The sequence below is a fragment of the Manis pentadactyla genome, chromosome 8, assembly GCF_030020395.1.
Source record: "Manis pentadactyla isolate mManPen7 chromosome 8, mManPen7.hap1, whole genome shotgun sequence".
Classification (NCBI taxonomy): Eukaryota; Metazoa; Chordata; class Mammalia; order Pholidota; family Manidae; genus Manis; species Manis pentadactyla.
In genome coordinates, this window is record NC_080026.1 from 32,427,895 (window position 1) to 32,452,665 (window position 24,771).

Below are 24,771 nucleotides of genomic sequence, written 5' to 3' on the forward strand. Positions count from 1 at the left end.
ATCAAAATTCCAGTGACATTTTTACAGAACTAGAATTAAGAATCCTAAAATATGGAATCATAAAAGACCCTTGAATAGCCAAAGCAATCTTGAGAAAGAAGAACAAAGTTGGAGTTACTATGCTCCCTGATTTCAAACTATACTACAAAGCAAAATAATCAAAACAGTATGGTTCTGGTACAAAAACAGACACATAGCTCAATGGAACAGAATAGGGTGGCCAGAAAAAAAATGTATATATGATCAATTAAGCTATGACAAAGAGGCAAGAATATACAATGGGGAAAAGACAGTCTCTTCAATAAATAGTGCTGGGGAAACTGCTAGGTACATGCAAAAGAAGGAAACTGGATCAGTATATTACAACCTACATAAAATAAATGCAAAGTGGATTCAAAACTTGAATGTAATACCTGAAACCATAAAACTCTTACAAGAAAACATAGGCAGCAAGATTTTTGACATTAATCTTAGCAATATGTTTTTGGAAGAATCTGATCAGGCAAGGGTAATAAAAGCTAAAATAAACAAATGGGACTGCATCAAACTAAAAAGTTTTTGCATAGTTTAGGAAACCATCAATAAAAGGAAAAGGCAAGCTAGTAAATGGAAGGAACTACTTGCAAATCATATGCCTGACATGGGATTAATATCCAAATTTTCTAAAGAATTTACAGAACTTAGTATCAAAAAATTAAGCCAATTAAAAAATGGTAAGAGGGCTTGAATGGATATTTTTTCCAAAGATGTCCTGCAGATGGCCAACAGACACATAAAAGATGCTCAACATCACAAATAATGAGGGAAATGCAAATCAAAACCACAATGAAATATCACCTCACACCTGTCAGATTGGTTATTATTAAGAAAACAAAAAAATAACAAGAGTTGGTGTGGATGTGGAGAAAAGGGAGCCCTCATACATTGTTGGTGGGAATCTAAAATGGTGTAGCCACTACTCAATACAATATGAGGTATCTCAAAAAATTGAATAGAACTACCACATGATCTTCTAATTCCACTTCTGGTTATTTATCTGAACAGAGCAAAAACAACCCACAAATATGTATGCAGACCTATGTTCACTACAGCATTATTTACAATAGCAAAGATATGGGAACAACAAAGTCTCCATCAACACATGAATGGATGAAGAAAATGTGATATAGACACAGACACACACACACACGGGAATATTACTCACCTATAAAAAATGAACTCTTTAGATAAATAGGTGCAAACTTCCAATTGTAAAAATGTCAGAGGGATGAAAAGTACAGCACAGGGAACATAGTCATAATATTGTAATAACTGTATTGTGACAGATTATAACTACATTTATGGTGGAGATAATCTCATAATATATATATAATTGTCAAAATGCTATGATGTACACTTGACATTAATGTAATAATTTCTTTTTTTAATTTTGGTATCATTAATGTACAATTACATGAACAACATTATGGTTACTAGACTTCCCCACTTATCAAGTCCCCACCACATACCCCATTACAGTCACTGTCCATCAGCACAGTAAGACGCTGTAGAATCACTACTTGTCTTCTCTGTGTTATACTGCCTTGCCCATGCCCCCACTCCTGCTACATTATGTCTGCTAATCGTAATGCCCCCTTTTCCCCTTATCCCTCCCTTCCCATGCATCCTCCCAGTCCCTTTCCCTTTGGTAATTCTTAGTCCATCCTTGGGTTCTGTGAGTCTGCTGCTGTTTTGTTCCTTCAGTTTTTTCTTTGTTTTATACTCCACAAATGAGTGAAATAATTTGGTACTTGTCTTTCTTCGCCTGGCTTATTTCACTGAGCATAATACCCTCTAGCTCCATCCATGTTGTTGCAAATGGTAGGATTTGTTTTCTTCTTATAGCTGAATAATATTCCATTGTGTATGTGTACCACATCTTCTTTATCCATTCATCTACTGATGGACACTTAAGTTGCTTCAATTTATTGGCTATTGTAAATAGTGCTGCAATAATCATAGGGGTGCATATGTCTTTTTCAAACTGGGGTGCTGCATTCTTAGGGTAAATTCCTAGGAGTGGAATTCATGGGTCAAATGGTATTTCAATTTTTAGTTTTTTGAGGAACCTCCATACTGCTTTGCACAATGGTTGAACTGACTTACATTCCCTCCAGTGGTGTAGGAGGGTTCTCCTTTATCCACATCCTCGTCAACATTTGTTGTTGTTTGTCTTTGGGATGGTGTCCATCCTAAACTGGTCTGAGGTGATATCTCATTGTGGCTTTAATTTGCATCTCTGTGATGACTAGCGATGTGGAGCATCTTTTCATGTGACTGTTGGCCATCTGAATTACTTCTTTGGAGAACTGTCTATTCAGCTCCTCTGCCCATTTTTAAATTTGAATATTAGCTTCTTTTTGTTGAGGTACGTGAGCTCTTTATATGTTTTGGATGTCAACCCCTTATTGGATCTGTCATTTATGAATATGTTCTCCCATACTGTAGGATGCCTTTTTGTTCTCTTGGTGGTGTCCTTTGCTGTACAGAAGATTTTCAGCTTGATATAGTTCCACTTGTTCATTTTTGCTTTTGTTTCCCTTGCCTGGGGAGATATGTTCATGAAGAAGTTGCTCATGTTTATGTCCAAGAGAGATTTGACTGTTTGCTTCTAAGACTTTTATGGTTTCATGACTTACATTCAGGCCTTTGATCCATTTCTAGTTCACTTTTATGTATGGTGTTAGGCACTATTTCAGTTACACTCTCTAACATGTGGTGGTCCAGTTTTGCCAATACCAGCTGTTGAAAAGGCTGTCATTTCACCATTGTATGTCCATGGCTCCTTTAGCACATATTTATTGACCATATATGCTTGGGTTAATATCTGGAATATCTGGACTCTCTATTCTATTCCACTGGTCTATGGGTCTGTTCTTGTGCCACTACCAAATTGTCTTGATTACTGTGGCTTTGTAGTAGAGCTTGAAGTTGGGAAGTGATATAACCCCTGCTTTATTCTTCCTTCTCAGGATTGCTTTGGCTATTTGGGGTCTTTTGTGGTTCCATATGAATTTCAGAACTGTTCCAGTTCATTGAAAAATGCTGTCGTTATTTTGCTAAGGATTTTATTGAATCTGTAGATTGCTTTAGGCAGGATGGCCATTTTGTCACTATTAATTCTTCCTACCCAAGAGCACGGGGTGAATTTCCATTTATTAGTATCCTCTTTAATTTCTCTTAGGAGTGTCTCATAGTTTTCAGAGTATAGGTCTTTCACTTCCTTGGTGATGTTTCTTCATAGGTATTTTATTCTTTTTGATGAAATTGTGAATGGAATTGTTTTCCTGATTTCACTGCTAGTTCATCGTTAGTGTATAGGAATGCAAAAGATTTTTGTGTATTAGTTTTGTATCCTGCAACTTTACTGAATTCAGATATTACTTCTAGTAGTTTTGGAGTGGATTCTTTAGGATTTTTTATGTACAATATCATGTCATCAGCAAATAGTGACAGTTTAACTTCTTCTTTACCAATCTGGATTCCTTGTATTTCTTTGTTTTGTCTAATTGCCATGGCTAGGACCTCCAGTACTATGTTGAATAAAAGTGGGGAGAATGGGCATCCTTGTCTTGTTCCCGATCTTAGGGGAAAAGCTTTCAGTTTCTCACTGTTAAGTATGATGTTGTCTGTTGGTTTGTCATATATGGCTTTTATTATGTTGGGGAACTTGCTTTCTATACCCATTTTGTTGAGAGTTTTTATCATGAATGGATGCTGAATTTTGTCGAATGCTTTTTCAGCATCTATGGAGATGATCATGTGGTTTTTGTCCTTTTTGTTTATGTGGTGGATGATGTTGATTGATTTCGAATGTTGTACCATCCTCACATCCCTGAGATGAATTCCACTTGGTCGTGGTGTATGATCCTTTGGATGTATTTTTGAATTCAGTTTGCTAATATTTGATTGAGTATTTTTGCATCTACGTTCATCAGGGATATTGGTCTGTAGTTTTCTTTTTTGGTGGGGTCTTTGCCTAGTTTTGGTATTAGGGTGATGTTGGTTTCATAGAGTTTGAAAGTATTCCCTCCTCTTCTATTTTTTGGAAAACTTTAAGGAGAATGGGTATTATGTCTTCTCTGTATGTTTGATAAAATTCTGAGGTAAATCCATCTGTCCTGGGGGTTTTGTTCTTGGGTAGTTTTTTGATTACCACTTCAATTTCTTTGCTCGTAATTGGTTTGTTTCAATTTTGTGTTTCTTCATTGGCCAGTCTTGGAATGTTGTATTTTTCTAGGAAGTTGTCCATTTCTTCTAGGTTTTCCAGCTTGTTAGCATAGGTTTTCATAGTAGTCTCTAATAATTCTTTGTATTTCTGTGGGGTCCGTCGTGATTTTTCCTTTCTCGTTTCTGATTCTGTTGATGTGTGTTGACTCTCTCTTCCTCTTAATAAGTCTGGCTAGAGGCTTATCTATTTTGTTTATTTTCTCGAAGAACCAGCTCTTGGTTTCATTGATTTTTTCTACTGTTTTATTCTTCTCAATTTTATTTATTTCTTCTCTGATCTTTATTATGTACCTCTTTTTGCTGACCTTAGGCCTCATTTGTTCTTCTTTTTCCAATTTCGATAATTGTGACATTAGACCATTCATTTGGGATTGTTCTTCCTTCTTTAAATATGCCTGGTTGCTATATACTTTCCTCTTAAGACTGCTTTTGCTGCGTCCCACAGAAGTTGGGGCTTTGTGTTGTTGTTGTCATTTGTTTCCATATATTGTTGGATCTCCATTTTAATTTGGCCATTGGTCCATTGATTATTTAGGAGCATGTTGTTAAGCCTCCATGTGTTTGTGAGCCTTTTTGCTTTCTTTGTACAATTTATTTCTAGTTCTATACCTTTGTGGTCTGAAAAGTTGGTTGGTAGAATTTCAATATTTTGGAATTTACAGAGGCTCTTTTTGTGGCCTAGTATGTGGTCTATTCTGGAGAATGTTCCATGTGCACTTGAGAAGAATGTGTATCCTGTTGCTTTTGGATGTAGAATTCTATAGATGTCTATTAGGTCCATCTGTTCTAGCGTGTTGTTCAGTGCCTCTGTGTCCTTACTTATTTTCTGTCTGGTGGATCTGTCCTTTGGAGTTATTGGTGTGTTAAAGTCTCCCAAAATGAATGCATTTCATTCAATTTCCTCCTTTAATTCTGTTAGTATTTGTTTCACATATACTGGTGCTCCTGTATTGGGTGCATATATATGTTTATAATGGTTGTATCCTCTTGTTGGGCTGAGCTCTTTATCATTATGTAATGTCCTTCTTTATCTCTTGTTACTTTCTTTATTTTGAGGTCTATTTTGTCTGATACTAGTATTGCAGCACCTGCTTTTTTCTCTTTGTTGTTTGCATGAAATATCTTTTTCCAACCGTTGACTTTTAATCTGTGCATGTCTTTGGGTTTGAGGTGAGTCTCTTGTAAGCAGCATATAGATGGGTCTTGCTTTTTTATCCATTCTATTACTCTGTGTCTTTTGATTGGTGTATTCTGTTCATTTACATTTAGGGTGATTATTGAAAGATATGTAGTTATTGCCATTGCAGGCTTTAGATTCATGGTTGCCAAAGGCTCAAGGTTAGCTTCTTTAGTATCTTACTGTCTAACTTAACTCACTTATTGAGCTATGGCACTGGTCATTCTTTATTTTTCTCCCTTCTTATTCCTCCTCCTCCATTCTTTATAGGTTGGTTGTTTTATTCTGTGCTCTTTTGTGCTTCCTTTAACTGCTTTTGTGGGTAGTTGATTTTATTTTTTGCCTTTAGTTAGTATTTGGTTGGTCTGCTTTCTTTGCTGTGATTTTATTTTCTCTGGTGACATCTATTTAGTTTTAGAAGTGCTCCCATCTAGAGCAGTCCCTGTAAAATACCCTGTAGAGGTGGTTTGTGGAAGCAAATTCCCTCAACTTTTGCTTGTCTGGGAATTGTTTAAACCCTCCTTCATATTTAAATGATAGTCGTGCTGGATACAGTATTCTTGGTTCAAGGCCCTTCTCTTTCATTGCATTAAGTATATCATGCCATTCTCTTCTGGCCTGTAAGGTTTCTGTTGAGAAGTCTGATAATAGCCTGATGGGTTTTCCTTTGTAGGTGATCTTTTTCTCTCTCTAGCTGCCTTTAATACTCTGTCCTTGTTCTTGATCTTTGCCATTTTAATTATTATGTGTCTTGGTGTTGTCCTCCTTGGATCCTTTCTGTTGGGAGTTCTGTACACTTCCATGGTCTGATCGAGTATTTCCTCCCCCAGTTTGGGGAAGTTTTCAGCAATTATTTCTTCAAATACTCTTTCTATTCCTTTTTCTCTCCCTTCTTCTTCTGGTACCCCTATAATGCAGATATTGTTCCTTTTGGATTGGTCACACAGTTCTCTTAATATTTTTTCATTCCTGAAGATCCTTTTATCTCTCTCTGCATCAGCTTCTATGCATTCCTGTTCTCTAGTTTCTATTCCATCAATGGCTTCTTGCATCTTATCCATTCTGCTTATAAATCCTTACAGAGTTTGTTTCATTTCTGTAATCTCCCTCCGGACATCTGTAATCTCCTTCCAGACATCTATAATCTCTCTCCGGACTTCATCCCTTAGCTCTTGCATATTTCTCTGCATCTCCATCAGCGTGGTTATGAGCTTTATTTTTAATTCTTTTTCAAGAAGACTGGTTAGGTCTTTCTCCTTCTCAGGGTTTGCCTCTGTGATCTTGGTCTGTATCAATTTCTTCTGCCTTTTCATGGTGATAGATAATATTTTGGGGGAGCTGGTGTATGTGTTGGGTAAGAGAAAGTCCCTTCTTGCCAGTTTATGGCCTTCCTCTTCTGGGAGAACAGCGGCCTCTAGCGGCTTGTGCTGGGCAGCTGCACGCAGATGGGGCTTCTGATCTTGCCTGGCTGCTATGGAGTTTATTTAGCTCTGCAGTTGCTGTGGGCATGGCTGGCCTCAGGCTGCTACTCCAATATGGCGCAGCCGCATCAGAGGGGGAACAGGCGGGAGGCTGTTTATCATGGTGAGGGGCCTCCAAGCTGTGCTGTGGGGGTTCAGGCACCCAGAGCTCCCTGAGGTTCGCAGCTGCTGGGCTAAGTGTCCCAGGACACTTCCGTCCAGCTGTGGGGTCCCTGTCCCTTTAAGACTTTCAAAAAGCACTCGCTTTTCTTTGTCCCGGGTGCGCCGGCTGCAGGGACCCGCTCACAGGTCTTACTGTCCTGTTTCCCTAGTTTCCAGCACCCCACGCATGAACTGTTTCTGCGCTCTGGTGTGGATGGCTAGGGCTGGGTGATTAGCAGGCCAGGGCTCCCTCTCCCTCCCCTCTCCAACTCCTCTCCTCCTGCCTGGAGCTGGGGTGTGGGGTGCTCAGGTCCCACCGGGCTGGGGCTTGTATCTTACCCCCTTCGTGAGGCGCTGGGTTCTCGCAGGTGTGGATGTGGTCTGGATGTTGTCATGTGTCTTCTGGTCTCTCTTTTTGGATTAGTTGTATTTGTTGCATTTTCAAAAATATATTTGGTTTTGGGAGGAGATTTCTGCTGCTCTACTCATGCCACCATCTTGGTTCTCTCCAGGCGGTTGAGGATTTTTGAGAACATGAAAAAAGGTTTAGGGGTATGGACTTGTCAAGGGGTCCTTGAATGTTCAGAATTAACTTAATACAAGCAACTTCCTGCTCTGATGATTTTTCCCTGAAATACTAGCATCTTGGTCTGGGAGCATATTAAACAAGGCTGCCTACCCAGCCCCCAAGGTGGGCTGAGGTATTGTTTTCTGAAGAGTAAGTTAAGAATTTCTATCTTCTTAACTTCTTGGATTTTAAAATACAATCTTATCTTTTTTTATTTTTTTTAAGATATGATTGATATACACTCTTATGAAGGTTTCACGTGAAAAAACAATGTGGTTACTACATTTACCCATATTGTCAAGTCCCCATCCAAACCGCAATGCAGTCACTGTCCATCAGTGCAGCAAGTTGCCAGAGATCCACAATGTTCCTTCTCTGTGCTACACTGTTCTCCCCGTGATCCCCCACACCATGAGTGGTAAGCATAATACCCCTCAGTCCCCTTCTCCCTCCCTCTCTACCCGCCCTCCCACACCCCTCCACTTTGGTAACCGCTAGTTCATTCTTGGAGTCTCTGAGTCTGCTGCCATTTTGTTCCTTCAGTTTAAATGCAATCTTATCTTTAAGGTGGAAGGAATCCTTCCTGCCTTTTGCTATGTTGTTTATGCCTGGGCTTACTTGCTCAATTAGCTGCCAAGTTTGCAATATCACCTCATCAGATCTGAAGGAGGAAAGATATCACATACGCTTAGGCCTTTTAGCATGTTAAAATGAATCTTACACATGACTATAAATGATTAGCATAATAAAAACATGTGCTACTCTTCTTTGTCTGGGGAATATTAACTGATCTCACTGAAGAATGACTCTAGAGCCTAATGTTTAACACAGAGTTTTGGTAGGGGTTCCTTGCATGTAGTTACATTGCTCTGACAGCAAATATCCTGCCTTGCTTTTTCCAGAGTACCTCACCCTACTTTAAGTACACACATGGTCCCTGTCTCATTTCCCCCTCTACAGATAGAGACCCTAACTGCCAGGGAAAGGGGGTGATGACCACTCTGGCTGCTTCATGCTGAGAGGGGATACAGTAAAGGGTGCAGCTAGGTCTCCATCAGTGGTCCATCAGGAGGGCCTCGGAAGATGGGCATTTCCATCCTGGGTTCTATTTCCATCACCATTTGAAGTTTCGTGGCTTCTAGGTGATATAGAATAAATAATGTTATTAGGTTAAGTATACAGGGGCAAAATATTACTATGAGAATAATGATGAGTTTGATGAGTAAAATGGATTTCCACCAAAGGGACTTAGAAAGCCAGTTTCCTTGAGGTAGTCTATGGGATTTCTGGGCTTGACATAGCTTGGATTTGCCTTTGGAGGTCCTAGAGTGAATCAGAGACATTCTATGAATGATTTGGAATATACACACGATACTTAACTTTGATTATGGCACAGGTTCCTCCTTGTGCTGCTGTTCAGATGTCTAATGCCATTTTATTTTGTATAACATCTTGGTGCATTAGTTTAACTTCAGTGTTTAGGAGGGTTTTTCTTCAGATTATATCATTTAAGGCCTTTTGTCCTTCAAGGTATTATTAATGGGCCAGAATTTTACATTCCAATTAGTTATTTCAACACTTAGTACACCTGGGCAGTGCGTGTATCATTTTTAAGAATTTGTAAAAGCAACCAATCATGTCTCTGAAGAAGAGACACTCACGAAAGGATTTTTGAGGTACTAGAAACAGGAAATAATCCACATATCCAACAAGATGAACTTCTGTTTATTCTAGCTACGTCTTCAGCCTAATTTAAGAAGGAATCAGATTCATTTATTATGAAGGGAGCATTAGAGAACAGCAAATAAAAGAGTAATGTAGATTTTCATATTAATTACTTATAAGGAGAGGAAAAAAAGAAAAAAACATGTAGTACTTATATAAAACATTGGTAGTTGAGGATTTTCTTTTGAACAGTAGTTTGAGATCTTCTATAGGTTCACAGGCATACTCAGGTTCCCAAATTTTGGTGTTCTGGGCAATGGGTTTTTCTTTATCTGTGTTCTCTGGGAGGTCTTGGGACTTTTTCCAGGCCTTTACTCTGGAGTGGTGAATCCAGGCCTCAATACCTGTGACTATGAAGTTATCTGGGATAAGCCCCCAAAGATGATGGTGGGGTTCTTGTTCACGAAGCCAAAGAATGAGCTTCATAAGGTACAGGCTTTTATTTAGAGATAAAGTGAAAGGATAAAGCTCCTGGCTCACACAAGGAGGAGACATGAGAGTCCCCCTTTATGGCTTTTAAAGCACCCACTTTTCTTTTGTCCCAGGGAAGCCAGCTGTGGGAACCCGCTCACAGTCTCCATCTCAGATTTTACTTTTTAGTTTCTCTAATATCCAGCACACTATGCAATGTGTATCTGTGCTCCCGGTGCAGGTTACTAGGGCTGGTTATTTAGTAGTCCTGTGCTTCCTCTCACTCCCCATTCTGATTCTTTTCCTCCCGCAGTTGAGCTTGGGTTGGGGGAGTGCTTGAGTCCCACTGGGTCATGGCTTTGTGTCTTACCTTTCTTGTGAGATGCTGAGTTCTCGCAGATGTAGATGTAGCCTGGCTGTTGTACTGTATCTTCTGGTTTTTTCTTTCAGGAATAGTTGTATTTGCTGTATTTTCAGAATATATATGGTTTTGGAGGAGATTTCTACCACCCTACTCATGCTGCCATCTTGAGAATCTCTTAATATAGCATTTTCTTATCAATTGTACTTGGATTTAAAAGAAAGAGAGCACACAAGATGGAAATTTTGAATTACAGTGATTTATATAATTATTTAAAATGTGATCTTTTGTTTCTGAAGATGGAGTTGTGAGAGATATTAATAGCAGTCTTAATGAAAGTTTCTTATTTTTGTTCATACTTAATATATAATGATTTGTTAAGGAATACAGTTTGTTTTGGTAAGAATTTTAAAAAGTTCACTAGTAAAAACTATACAATAAAAATTTAAGCAATAATATATGAATAAAAAAAGGAGTGAAATCTTACTACTCATTATCACATGGATGGATATAGAAGGTATTATGCTAAATGAAATAAGAGAGAGAAAGGAAAATACTGTATGATTTCACATATATGTGGAATCTAAAAAACTAACAATCAAACCAAATAGAAGAGAAATAGATTCATAGATACAGGAAACAAACTGTTAGTTACCTGAGTTGGGGTAGGGGATGATATGGATGAAGGGGATCAAGAGATATAAACTTGCAGTTAAAAAAATAAATCAGTCATGAAAAGCATAGCATAGGGAATATAATCAATAATACTGTAATAATTTTCTATGATGACAGATGGTAGCAACACTTATGCGGCAATTATTTCATATGAATAAAATATCAAATCACTATTATGTATACCTGAAACTATTAGGAAATTATATGTCAAATATAATTCAATTTTTAAAAATGTGGAAACAGAAGGAGTATGTTGAACTCCCTGGAGGTGTCTAGAGTACTCCAGTTATTTGTCTTTCAGAAGATTGCAGTAAGAGGAAATGAAGGACTATTTAAAACTATTGGCTCAAAAGTAAATCTTGAAATAAAGGAAGCAATATTTTCTGCAGTTTAGATGACTTCAACAATGATGTTTCCTGGTATCTAATGACTAGGATATGTGACTGAGAGAAAAAGGAAGCTCTTTTCAAAGTTACCCAAGGACAACAAGCATGTGTTGGGGTGTTTTCCCCTGAGTGTGTAATTGGAGACAAGAATTTGAAAACAAGCCTTTTATTTGGGAAGTTATCCCAGGAAGTCTCAGTGGAAAAAGAGTGAGGAGGGGGCGGAGCCAACATGGCGGCGTGAGTAGGACAGTGGGAATCTCCTCCCAAAAACATATATACTTTTGAAAATACAACAAACACAACTAGCCCTAAAAGAGAGACCAGAAGACGCAGGACAGTGGCCAGACTGCAGCTACACCAGCGAGAACCCAGCGACTGGTGAAAGGGGTAAGATACAAGCCCCGGCCCGGCGGGACCCGAGCGCCCCTCCCCCCAGCTCCCGGCGGGAGAACAATAGGCAGAGCGGGAGGGAGACGGAGCCCAGGACTGCCGAACACCCAGCCCCAGCCATCCGGGCCAGAGCGCAGACACGGTATATGCCCAGGGGGCCCTGGATACTGGGAGAACAGGGGGTAAGACCTCAGAGCGGGTGCTGAAGCTGATGCCCCTATGACAAAGAAAATCGGGGGCTTTTTGAAAGTCTTAAAGGGACAGGGACTTAACAGCTTGACGGAAACAACCCAGGTCACAGTACAGCAGCTGGAAATTACAGGGAAAACCGGGTGCACTAACCCCCTGGGCAACAGCTCTGAGACCCCTCACGGAGGCAAACAGTCAAGCAGCCCCCCCATCCATCACCCCACCGGGCGCTGCGAAAGCAGAGAAGCAGCCTGAGACAAATTCCGCCCACAGAAAGGGAAATTTTTCCCTCCCGGCCAGGCAAGACACAAAGACCCACTCTACACGCAATTACCCAACACAAGCCACTAGGGGTCGCAGTTGCCCCAGTAAAGAAAGGCCAGTAGTAAGTGAAAATTTTGGCCCTCCCAGCTGACAGTCAATAGCACCTGTCAACATGAAAAGGCAAAAAAATATGATTCAGACAAGACTAACCCAGACAGCTTCGGCATCTGCTACATCTTCCCCCGAGAAGGAATCTGGGGAGATAGATTTAGCCAGTCTACCTGAAAAAGAATTCAAAACAAAAGTCATAACCATGCTGATGGACTTGCAGAGAAATATGCAAGAACTAAGGAAGGAGAATTCAGAAATAAAACAAGCTCTGGAAGGACTTCAAAACAGAATGGACGAGATGCAAGAGACCATTAATGGACTAGAAAACAGAGAACAGGAACGCAGAGAAGCTGATGCAGAGAGAGATAAAAGGATCTCCAGGAATGAAAGAATTTTAAGAGAGCTGAGTGATCAATATAAAAGAAATAATATAAGAATCATAGGCATTCCAGAAGAAGTAGAGAGAGAAAAGGGGATAGAAAATGTCTTTGAAGAAATAATTGCTGAAAATTTCCCCAAACTAGGGGAAGAAATGGCCTCTCAGACCACAGAGGTACACAGAACTCCCATGACAAGGGATCCAAGGAGGGCAACACCAAGACACATAATAATTAAAATGGCAAAGATCAAAGACAAGGACAAAGTATTACAAGCAGTCAGAGAGAAAAAAAAGGTTACCTACAAAGGAAAACCCATCAGGCTATCATCAGACTTCTCAACAGAAACCCTACAGGCCAGAAGAGAATGGCATGATATACTTAATGCAATGAAACAGAAGGGCCTCGAACCAAGACTACTGTATCCAGCACGAATATCATTTAAATATGAAGGAGGGATTAAACAATTCCCAGACAAGCAAAAGTTGAGTGAATTTGCCTCCCTCAAATTACCTCTACAGGGCATCCTACAGGGACTGCTCTAGATGGGAACACTCCTAAAAAGAGCACACAACAAAACACCCAACATATGAAGAAGGGAGGAGGAGGAATAAGAAGGGAGAGAAATAAAGAATCATCAGACTGTGTTTATAATAGCTCAACAAGCGAGTTAAATTAGACAGTAAGACAGTAAAGAAGCTAACCCTAAACCTTTGGTAACCACAAACTTAAAGCCTGCAATGGCAATAAATTCATACCTTTCAATAATCACCCTAAATGTAAATGGACTGAATGCACCAATCAAAAGACACAGAGTAATAGAATGGATAAAAAAGCAAGACCCATCTATATGCTGCTTACAAGAGACTCACCTCAAACCCAAAGACGCGCACAGACTTAAAGTCAAGGGATGGAAAAAGATATTTCAAGCAAACAACAGAGAGAAGAAAGCAGGTGTTGCAATTCTGGTATCAGACAAAACAGACTTCAAAATAAAGAAAGTAACAAAAGACAAAGAAGGACATTACATAATGATAAAGGGCTCAGTCCATCAAGAGGATATAGCCATTATAAATATATATGCACCCAATACAGGAGCACCAACATACCTGAAACAAATATTAACAGAACTAAAGGAGGAAATAGAATGCAACGCATTCATTCTAGGAGACTACAACACACCACTCACTCCAAAGGACAGATCCACCAGACAGAAAATAAGTAAGGACACAGAGGCACTGAACAACACACTAGAACAGATGGACCTAATAGACATCTACAGAACTCTACATCCAAAAGCAACAGGATACACGTTCTTCTCAAGTGCACATGGAACATTCTCCAGAATAGACCACATACTAGGACACAAAAAGAGCCTCAGTAAATTCCAAAAGATTGAAATCCTACCAATCAACTTTTCAGACCACAAAGGCATTAAACTAGAAATAAACTGTTCAAAGAAAGCAAAAAGGCTCACAAACACATGGAGGCTAAACAACACGCTCCTAAATAATCAATGGATCAATGACCAAATCAAAATGGAGATCCAGCAATATATGGAAACAAATGACAACAACAACACTAAGTCCTAACTTCTGTGGGACGCAGCAAAAGCAGTCTTAAGAGGAAAGTATATAGCACTCCAAGCATATTTAAAAAAGGAAGAGCAATCCCAAATGAACGGTCTAATGTCACAACTATCAAAATTGGAAAAAGAAGAACAAATGATGCCTAAGGTCAGCAGAAGGAGGGACATAATAAAGATCAGAGAAGAAATAAATAAAATTAGGTAGAATAAAACAATAGCAAAAATCAATGAAACCAAGAGCTGGTTCTTCGAGAAAATAAACAAAATAGATAAGCCTCTAGCCAGACTTATTAAGAGGAAAAGAGAGTCAACACAAATCAACAGTATCAGAAATGAGAAAGGAAAAATCACAACAGATCCCGCAGAAATACAAAGAATTATTAGAGACTACTATGAAAACCTATATGCTAACAAGCTGGGAAACCTAGGAGAAATGGACAACTTCCTAGAAAAATACAACCTTCCAAGACTGACCCAAAAAGAAACAGAAAATCTAAACAGACCAATTGCCAGCAACGAAATTGAAGCGGTAATCAAAAAACTACCAAAGAACAAAACCCCCGGGCCAGATGGATTTACCTCGGAATTTTATCAGACATACAGGGAAGACATAATACCCATTCTCCTTAAAGTTTTCCAAGAAATAGAAGAGGAGGGGATACTCCCAAACTCATTCTATGAAGCTAACATCACCCTAATACCAAAACCAGGCAAAGACCCCACCAAAAAAGAAAACTACAGACCAATATCCCTGATGAACGTAGACGCAAAAATACTCAACAAAATTTTAGCAAACCGAATTCAAAAATACATCAAAACCGTCGTACACCATGACCAAGTGGGATTCATCCCAGGGATGCAAGGATGGCACAACATTCGAAAGTCCATCAATATCATCCACCACATCAACAAAAAGAAAGACAAAAACCACATGATCATCTCCATAGATGCTGAAAAAGCATTTGACAAAGTTCAACATCCATTCGTGATAAAAACTCTCAGCAAAATGGGAATAGAGGGCAAGTACCTCAACATAATAAAGGCCATCTATGAAAAACCCACAGCCAACATTATATTGAATAGCGAGAAGCTGAAAGCATTTCCGCTGAGATCGGGAACTAGACAGGGATGCCCACTCTCCCCACTGTTATTTAACATTGTACTAGAGGTCCTAGCCATGGCAATCAGACAAAACAAAAAAATACAAGGAATCCAGATTGGCAAAGAAGAAGTCAAACTGTCACTATTTGCAGATGACATGATACTGTACATAAAAAACCCTAAAGACTCCACCCCAGAACTACTAGAACTGATATCGGAATACAGCAAAGTTGCAGGATACAAAATCAACACACAGAAATCTGTGGCTTTCCTATATACCAACAATGAACCAACAGAAAGAGAAATCAGGAAAACAACTCCATTCACAATTGCATCAAAAAAAATAAAATACCTAGGAATAAACCTAACCAAAGAAGTGAAAGACTTATATTCTGAAAACTACAAGTCACTCTTAAAAGAAATTAAAGGGGACACTAACAGATGGAAACGCATCCCATGCTCATGGCTAGGAAGAATTAATATCGTCAAAATGGCCATCCTGCCCAAAGCAATATACAGATTTGATGCAATCCCTATGAAACTACCAGCAACATTCTTCAATGAACTGGAATAAATAATTCAAAAATTCATATGGAACCACCAAAGACCCCGAATAGCCAAAGCAATCCTGAGAAAGAAGAATAAAGTAGGGGGGATCTCACTCCCCAACTTCAAGCTCTATTATAAAGCCATAGTAATCAAGACAATTTGGTACTGGCACAAGAACAGAGCCACAGACCAATGGAACAGACTAGAGAATCCAGACATAAACTCAGACATATATGGTCAATTAATATTTGATAAAGGAGCCATGGACATACAATGGCGAAATGACAGTCTCTTCAACAGATGGTGCTGGCAAAACTGGACAGCTACATGTAGGAGAATGAAACTGGACCATCGTCTAACCCCATATACAAAAGTAAACTCAAAATGGATCAAAGAACTGAATGTAAGTCATGAAACCATTAAACTCTTGGAAGAAAACATAGGCACAAACCTCTTAGACATAAACATGAGTGACCTCTTCTTGAACATATCTCCCCGGGCAAGGAAAACAACAGCAAAAATGAACAAGTGGGACTATATTAAGCTGAAAAGCTTCTGTACAGCAAAAGACACCATCAATAGAACAAAAAGAAACCCTACAGTATGGGAGAATATCTTTGAAAATGACACATCCGATAAAGGCTTGACGTCCAGAATATATAAAGAGCTCACACGCCTCAACAAACAAAAAACAAATAACCCAATTAAAAAATGGGCAAAGGAACTGAACAGACGGTTCTCCAAAAAAGAAATACAGATGGCCAACAGACACATGAAAAGATGCTCCACATCGCTAATTATCAGAGAAATGCAAATTAAAACTACAATGAGGTATCACCTCACACCAGTAAGGATGGCTGCCATCCAAAAGACAAACAACAACAAATGTTGGCGAGGCTGTGGAGAAAGGGGAACCCTCCTACACTGCTGGTGGGAATGTAAACTTGTTCAACCATTGTGGAAAGCAGTATGGAGGTACATCAAAATGCTCAAAACAGACTTACCATTTGACCCAGGAATTGCACTCCTAGGAATTTACCCTAAGAATGCAGCAATCAAGTATGAGAAAGATCAGTGCACCCCTATGTTTATCGCAGCACTATTTACAATAGCCAAGAATTGGAAGCAACCTAAATGTCCATCGATAGATGAATGGATAAAGAAGATGTGGTACATATACACAATGGAATACTACTCAGCCATAAGAAAAGGGCAAATCCAACCATTTACAGCAACATGGATGGAGCTGGAGGGTATTTTGCTCAGTGAAACAAGCCAAGCAGAGAAAGAGAAATACCAAATGATTTCACTCATCTGTGGAATATAAGAACAAAGGAAAAACTGAAGGAACAAAACAGCAGCAGAATCACAGAACTCAAGAATGGACTAACAGGTACCAAAGGGAAAGGGACTGGGGAGGATGGGTGGGTAGGGAGGGATAAGGGGGGGAGAAGTAGGGGGGTATTAAGATTAGCATCCATAGCGGGGTGGGAGAAAGGGGAGGGCTGTACAACACAGAGAAGACAAGTAGTGATTCTACAACAGGTTGCTACGCTAATGGACAGTGACTGTAAAGGAGTATATAGGGGGGACCTGGTATAGGGGAGAGCCTAGTAAACAAAGTATTCGTCATGTAAGTGTAGATTAATGATTAAAAAAAAAAATGCAGTTCCTATGTGGTGACCTCTAATGAGTTCTACACAATGATATAAAGGACATATAAAAGTGTAGGCAAAGGGTCTGTTTGTGTTTATACAGAGGATCAAAGCCTAATTTGGCTACCCCAAAAATGAACTAAGAAACGATATGAAAGAGAACTTCCAACATCAGCACTCTCGGGAAGACTCATGCCAGAAGATGATCATCAAAAAACCCCAACAAAGATCCACGCACTGCTACAGCTGTAGATGCACTCATCCCACCAGCTCCTGGACTTGCCATGGGAATGAAGGAGATATCTAAGCTGGCCTGTGCATACAGTAAAACAACAAATTTGACTGGATCTATACTGTTGGAACTCAACCAAGAATTAGGAGAAGTGCAAATTGTAGCGCTCCAAAATCTTACAACTACAGACTATTTACTGTTAAAAGAACATATGGGATGTGAACAGTGCCCAGGAATGGGTTGTTTTAATTTGTCTGATTTTTCTCAAACTATTCAAATTCAGTTAGATAATAACCATCATATCATTGATAAGTTTTCACAAATGCCTAGGGTGCCTAACTGGTTTTCTTGGTTTCACTGGAGATGGCTGGTAATTACAGATATGCTTTGGTTATGTAACTATACTCCTATTATGTTAATGTGTGTGCGCAATTTAAGTAGTAGCTTAAAATATATACATGCTGAAGTTACTCTACAAGAAGATATGTCAAAGAAATAATCAATCTTCCCATGTTTTCTCCCGCCTGCTACTTCTATAGCTTTTCTTCTTCCTTCCTAATTACAACGAATTCTTAAATAGAATTCGTGCCTCATATCAAATTTACCGAGTATCATAACTCCTCCAAGTGGTAAAGATACCTCAAGACAAATGCTGGGCATAGAAGCCACAGGGCATAAATATGCAAAGAAATAAAAAGCTAACCATTTCAAACAATAAGGCTTCTCTCTCACTTACCAACTTAACATTTCCCTGTATGGCCCCGGAAGATGACTGTTTAGCCAGAGACGGGTAAGATTCCTCAAGGGAGGAACAACCTAAGACAGGCACAGTCGCAGGGGGGTCATCAGGTGAGAAATTGGGGATCAACAGAGGTGAGGCTTAGAACCTCACCCCCCCTGTTCTGAGAGAAATCTTCTGCATATGTGGATGTTTTATTGCCCTTGTCTAGCTTGGATTAACACATAGTCTACAGGCACACACCTGATCATCTACATTTGCTCTCTTACAACACTAAACTATGTTTTCTACCTTTATGTTGTATCTACCTACCACTTCAGCATCTTATTAAAAATAATAAAGAGAGAAATGTGGTATCCACATATAAATCAAGTATAAAAATCAAATGTGTATTCATATTTGAACTGACTGTTTATAGTTCATAATGCATGAGCAAAACCAAAAGTTTCTGTGATGACTGCCCTTGTACTGTTCACCATGTAACTTATTCACTATGTAAGAATTTGTTCTCCATGTAAGAACTTGTTCGTTATGTTTCAGAAGATTGGAGACTGACGAAAATTAGGCTTGGGGTGGATTAATGATTGTGCATTGAGCATTGACTCCCCTATACAGAATTTTATTGTTGTTAACAACCATTTGATCAATAAATATGAGAGATGCCCTAACAACAACAACCAAGAAAAAGTACACACTTCCAATTGTAAAATAAATAAGCAACCGGGATGTAAGGTATAGCATAAGGAATATAGTCAAAATATTGTAACAACTTGGTATGGTGATAGCTGGTACTTAGAATTATCATGTATATAAATGTTGAATCACTGTGTTGTACACCTGAAACTAATGTAATGTAATACTGTGTGTCAACTACCCTTCAATAAAAAATAATTATCTAAAAAAAAAAAAAAAAAAGAAAAAGAGTGAGGAACTAAGCACAGGAGGGAAGCCAGGAATGGGCACACATCAAGCTGCTTTTCACTGTGGTCAAGTGGGGCTGACTCCCATTGAGAAATTCTGAGAATCAGTCTAGAACATACCTCAGAATTATCACCCAAAGAGAAAGGAAACTGGGCTATTTAGTCTTCAACTTCCATCTTTATTGTCTAAGGCCCATTCACAGAGAAAAAAAATACATACTTCTGACCTCCTCCCTCTCACCCCTTTTGTGAAATGATACCATTTGAGGTTTTTATAAAATTATATATTTATTTATTGAAGTATAATAAATATACAATATCCTATTAGTTTCACATGTATATCATAATGATTTGATATGTATATTGTAGAATATTCAATATTTGATTGTTATGAATTATGAATGACCCCCACAATTGGTTTAGTTAAAATCTTATAAACTTCCAATTATAAAATAAATAAGACAATAGGATGTAGTGTACAGCATAGTGAATATAATCAATAACATTGTAAGAACTTTGTATGGTGGACAGATGGCATACCTTTCTTTTAAGCCAAGTGAAAGTCCATACAGAGATAATCCCAAGGCATGACTGGGACACATTAGATGTGGACTTGTATATGATGCCAAGGTGTTATAGGTGGAAACCAATAGCATCTGCTATAACATTAACTGAGGCTCTCCCAGGCACACTGGGACATATGATTTCCCTTTTAATGGCCTCATATACTAGGAATATATGCTTGGACACTCCTCCTTGAGTTGAATATGAATCTGAAGAGTTCAAAACAATTAAATTTTAGTAATGCAAAAAACTCCCATTATAGACTTCTGTTAATATCTTGCTCATACAATTCCACAACTATGTACAAGCTCACTGGATTGCTATGTTCCTTCACTGAATTACATTTTCCCCATCTGTATTTGCTTGTAAAAACTCTCTAATTACCAAGCACACATTTAATTAAGCACCTTTTTAGTCACTTAGCATGAAGTGGTGAAAGTTGTAAGAGTGAGAATCAGTCATATGAGACAAACAGCAAAAAGCATAATAGCCCCACCTGTTCAAAATTGGTGGGATAAAATGGATGTCTAGAGCATTAAATATTCTGAAGAGCAACTTCCACTTTATTTGTTTTACAAAATGGCTTTTGAGTCATCATTAATGCTCTTGGTAATTAATGAACTACAGATGGAATATGAAATAGGACCACATCCATTAGGAGGTATTTTCTCAGAGTTGAATGAGGCAGCACTTGCAAAGTTTTCAGCTCCCTTAGTTTTGGTCCAAAAAAGGTCCTTAGATCCGTTTTTACATACTTAAAGGAGTCCTGGATGCAGGCCTTGACCTCTCTGATATTCAAATGTGAGATACAGCAGTTTCCTTCCACCCATCTGTTTCCAACACAAGATTCTGCAATCTGACCTCATATGTCTTAAAGCAATTTTCCTTCTCCCCCACTAGGTGGAAAGAACAATTTTGAGAATCTAAAAAATAGAGGGAAGGGGGAAGAAAGAAATCCATATCATTCCATGCAGCTACATCATAAAAATGAATTAGTCAGTGGTTACTCCATGAATCTGTGCTTGGCAGCCATCAGTAATTAGTACTTCCAAATAGTGATAGAAGTTCTGAGGTTCTCTAAAGTTCTGAGGGACAAGGAACAATGGACCTAACCTAGGGAACTTCAGCATGCAGGGAGATAGCTGAATTGAGGTACTGTGGAATTAGGTAATATTTCAAGATGCAATGACTGTGTTCTGTGATACAAGAATGGAGAGATTATCTGTTCTTTAGACTTTCCTATAACTTCCTTGTATCTGAAGCTTTGGAAAGTCTCAAAGGGAATGGAATAAGCTTTTTAAGTCTAGCAATGAAAATTACATTGGTAAAATAGTTTCTGAGGAATCTTGTTGGAAAAGACTCAGTCAAAGATGAAGTAAAGGAGGATGAGCTATAGTATAGGGAAGCTCTCCTGAGAAGTAAGTAACACACAAATGTGTATGGATAGCTCAGTTGATTAGGCTCTGAGTCTTGCATTTGATTCTTACCCAAACCAGTCAGGAAGTTGAAAATAGAAGTTATGCAAATTAGAAATGAACAAATCTCTACCATTTGAACCAAGGCTATATTGAGCCATTTCCTTTCTTTGCTTATCATGTTCACACTCAAATCTGGACTTCCACTCATGAAGTCCCCATTAATTGAATTACTATTACCCATTACCTTTGCCATTTCATCCATTTACATTATTGATCTACCTATTGTAAAGACCCAGCCCAAGTCTAATGCTCTCTAGGAAGATTTTCTTAACCCTTTTAGTCCACCCTGATCTCTCCTTCTTCTGAAATATTTTGACACTGATGATCTACTCCATATAATTCTTGACAAAAATATGGTCTGTTCTTCAGTGCTTTCTGTTAGTTTAATTTCATAGCCTTCTATCTCCAACTAGACTGTAAGTTCCTCCAGTCATGACTATGGCTTATACTTCTGCGTATGCATCACATTGAACCTAGACTAACATGGATTCATGGACTGTTTGAGCAGGAGCAGAGGATAATTTTTAAATCTCAGATTTAAGGATGAAGCAGGTGAGACTCAGAAAAGAAAAATAACTTTTCCAATGCATGTTAAAGAGTTATAGTATCAAAACTGGGGTATAAAATTTCTTACCCAAGTATAATGCTTTTTTATTATACAACATAGCCTCCAAGATACAACATGTAAAAGGACAGATTTAATTACTTTGAAGTCCTAGAAATTCTTATGGGCTGTCTCCAAAACACAAGGATCAGAACCCACCACATTTTTGGGGGTGGGGGGAGGTGAAACTTTTCAAAAGTTGGCAAACTGAAGAGTTTCCCTGGAAAGAATGTTTAACCCATTTTGGTTAGAACAGAGAGCTTTGATTGTTCTCACCACAGTCTCTGTTCTTTGGTTCTATCCTATAACCAGCAAGAAGGAGTGTTACTGTCATTTAAAGTAAATCATTCCACCTGACTATGAGACCATCTTTCCATCTTCTCTAGCAGTTAGGAAGTCTATAAATTTGGTGCCAAGTGACAAGCTCTAGCCACAACATGAGACTTCATAAAAAACCTGCCTGTCCTATAGCTATAGATCATTCAGCATTTCCTCAGGAGCATGTGAACCTTCTTCCAGAGTAAAAGGAACACACAGTAAGAGAAGAAAGGGAAAGGGCAGACAAAAAGCACAAATTGACAGAAAACATCAGAGAAATCTCTTTTTTGCAAAGCTTATACTGCGCGGCCCCCAAACCTGACTCCCAAATCTCATCCACAGGTATGTGACAGCTGCCAGTCTGCAGATACAGGTGTGAGCTGCTGAAAATGCACATCTGAAATTCTTAAAATCTGAGAGCAAAGATTAGCCTGAAGGAATCTTACAGGAACAGTGCACATTGAGCATAGGGACAGAGCTGCTTGAAAATTGCAATGATGGGGACTTACTCTGAGTGCTCTGAAATTAATAATCAGTATACGTATTCCTTGAATCCTGAACAAATAGCAGAGCCTCTGTCTTAGGGGGAAAGTTTGGCCAACTAATTAGCCCTACATTTGGAAGTTTGAAAAGCTTCTGATCAGCTTCTTGATTTTTAAATTTGTTTTGGATTACTATTTTTTTCTTTATGCTTTGCTAAGAAATTATCAGAGATGCCTTTAAATTATCATACTTCTTTCTCATTTAAAATACATTCACAAAGTTGGATTTCTGAAATGTGCCAATTTATAAAATTCACATAGGAGAGAAAACACCAGGTATCTTCCATGTTTTGACTACCTCAGAAAAAACTGAGAATTTACCTGACAACTAAAAGAAGCTAGAAAACAATTTATGCTTATGCCTCTTTGAAAACCACTCCTTCAACATACCCATTATTTTATTCCTATTGCGCTGAACCAAAATGATTCCTGGAACCAAAGATAATAAAGGCATGTCCTACATAGTGTTAATTAATTAAAAACAATTTCTTACTGAAATGTATTTTATTTATGTATGTGGTTGTGTGTGTAATTTTTAGCATTGTCTTGTAATATAATTCACTACAAGTTAATGCTGATTTATTTTTCCAAGCTTTGAATGCAATAGCATTCACAGTTAATGTGACTTAGTGTTGCAGTTCAGGGCCAGGACAAGTGAGGGAGATACAAAGGAAACAAAATTTAGGAGACATTCATTCTCAAGGCTGACACTGCCCTTGCACTACCCTCTGAGTGAATGCCTTCTTAAATTTGCAACCTAGGAGTTCCTCTGGCCTCACTTGGTTCCAGCCTTAGTTGAAAATTGTGCCTTGGACTCTATGAATAAGTGTTGTGCCATACTATCTTGAACTAAGTATTGCAGTGCTCCCTACCCTGATACAATTTTTCTTATCATCTTTGTGTTTTAGTAAACACTTTTGACCTATTAGTGTCAGATTAAATGTGTTGCAAGGATAGGAATGTCAAAGACACCAAATAGAAAATGTTATTAGTACAAGCTAAAATAGCTTATTGGAAGTTAAAACACCAACAATATAATGATCCAAAGGAATGGAGGAAACAATGGTAAAATATCAGAAAGTAGTCTGGATTGGGGGAAATGTTTGGAAATTTTTAAGGGTACTATAAACTTTTCTGCCAGACCAAAAATTATTTGCACTATAGCTGGAAGAAACTGGGGGTGGTAGCACTTTCTAACTTCAGGATTTGAAGCAAATAGAAGAAAAAGTGCCAGTTTATGAACCTGGCAGTGAGCCCCTCAGAAGGCTATGAAAGCTCAATATAGCTGTGATTCAAATATTTCTAGAGCTTATCTTTTTGTGAGCATCTATCTCATTCTAGAAATTTTGCTCAGTACACATCACATATTATCTCTAACTCTCACAGTGATGTGTTTTACTGATGAAGTTAAAGAGTATCAAATGATTACACAGATTGCTTTTACCCATGAAACTAACAATTGTCAGAACCTGTTTAATCCAAGTTCATCTAATTTCAAAGCCTTCAGTATTTAGATCACTGCTTGAGTTACTTGATTGTAAGATGTAAAAGCAAAGTAATTACTGTAATTAAAGAAGCCAGAATGATGTTATAATCCATCAGAATCTATGTGAGTAACCCTAGGACTTGGACAATATTTAAGCATCTGCGGGGAAGTTGGGTTCCTATGGCCAGGATTCTCCTGATGATGTAACTGGCCTGTTGCTAGGCTACTGGTTCCACACCTTTGGCAATAAGCTATTATTGCACAATATAGAGAGCTCAGCCCAGTGCTCTGGGTGGAGGCAGAGAGGCTAGTGCTCGACCTACCACTGAGAGAACAAGCCGGGTAATAAATCCTTTCATCCCAAAGAATTTCTTGCTGTCAATTTCTTTGGTCACATTGAATCCATAGCGAACTTGCCTGGGGCTGAAACCATTGGCAAGACAATTGGTGAAAGTCGGCAGGGTTCATTG

At 38.6% G+C, this 24,771-nt stretch overlaps 2 long non-coding RNA genes across 2 annotated transcripts in view; one reads left to right on the forward strand and one right to left on the reverse strand.

The window, feature by feature from the left end:
• LOC118913016 (uncharacterized) overlaps positions 1–24,446 on the forward strand; it is a 42,774-nt gene extending 18,328 nt beyond the window's left edge. Inside the window, exon 3 of the long non-coding RNA XR_005025042.2 lies at positions 22,616–24,446. This is a non-coding gene — a long non-coding RNA (uncharacterized LOC118913016). The remainder of the gene's footprint in view (positions 1–22,615) is intronic.
• On the reverse strand, positions 232–3,014 carry LOC130684544 (uncharacterized). The gene is made up of 3 exons (XR_008998828.1): positions 1,454–3,014; positions 999–1,417; positions 232–938 (listed from the first exon to the last, which is right to left on the reverse strand). It is a non-coding gene; the product is annotated as an uncharacterized LOC130684544 (long non-coding RNA).
• Positions 24,447–24,771: the final 325 nt, after the last annotated feature.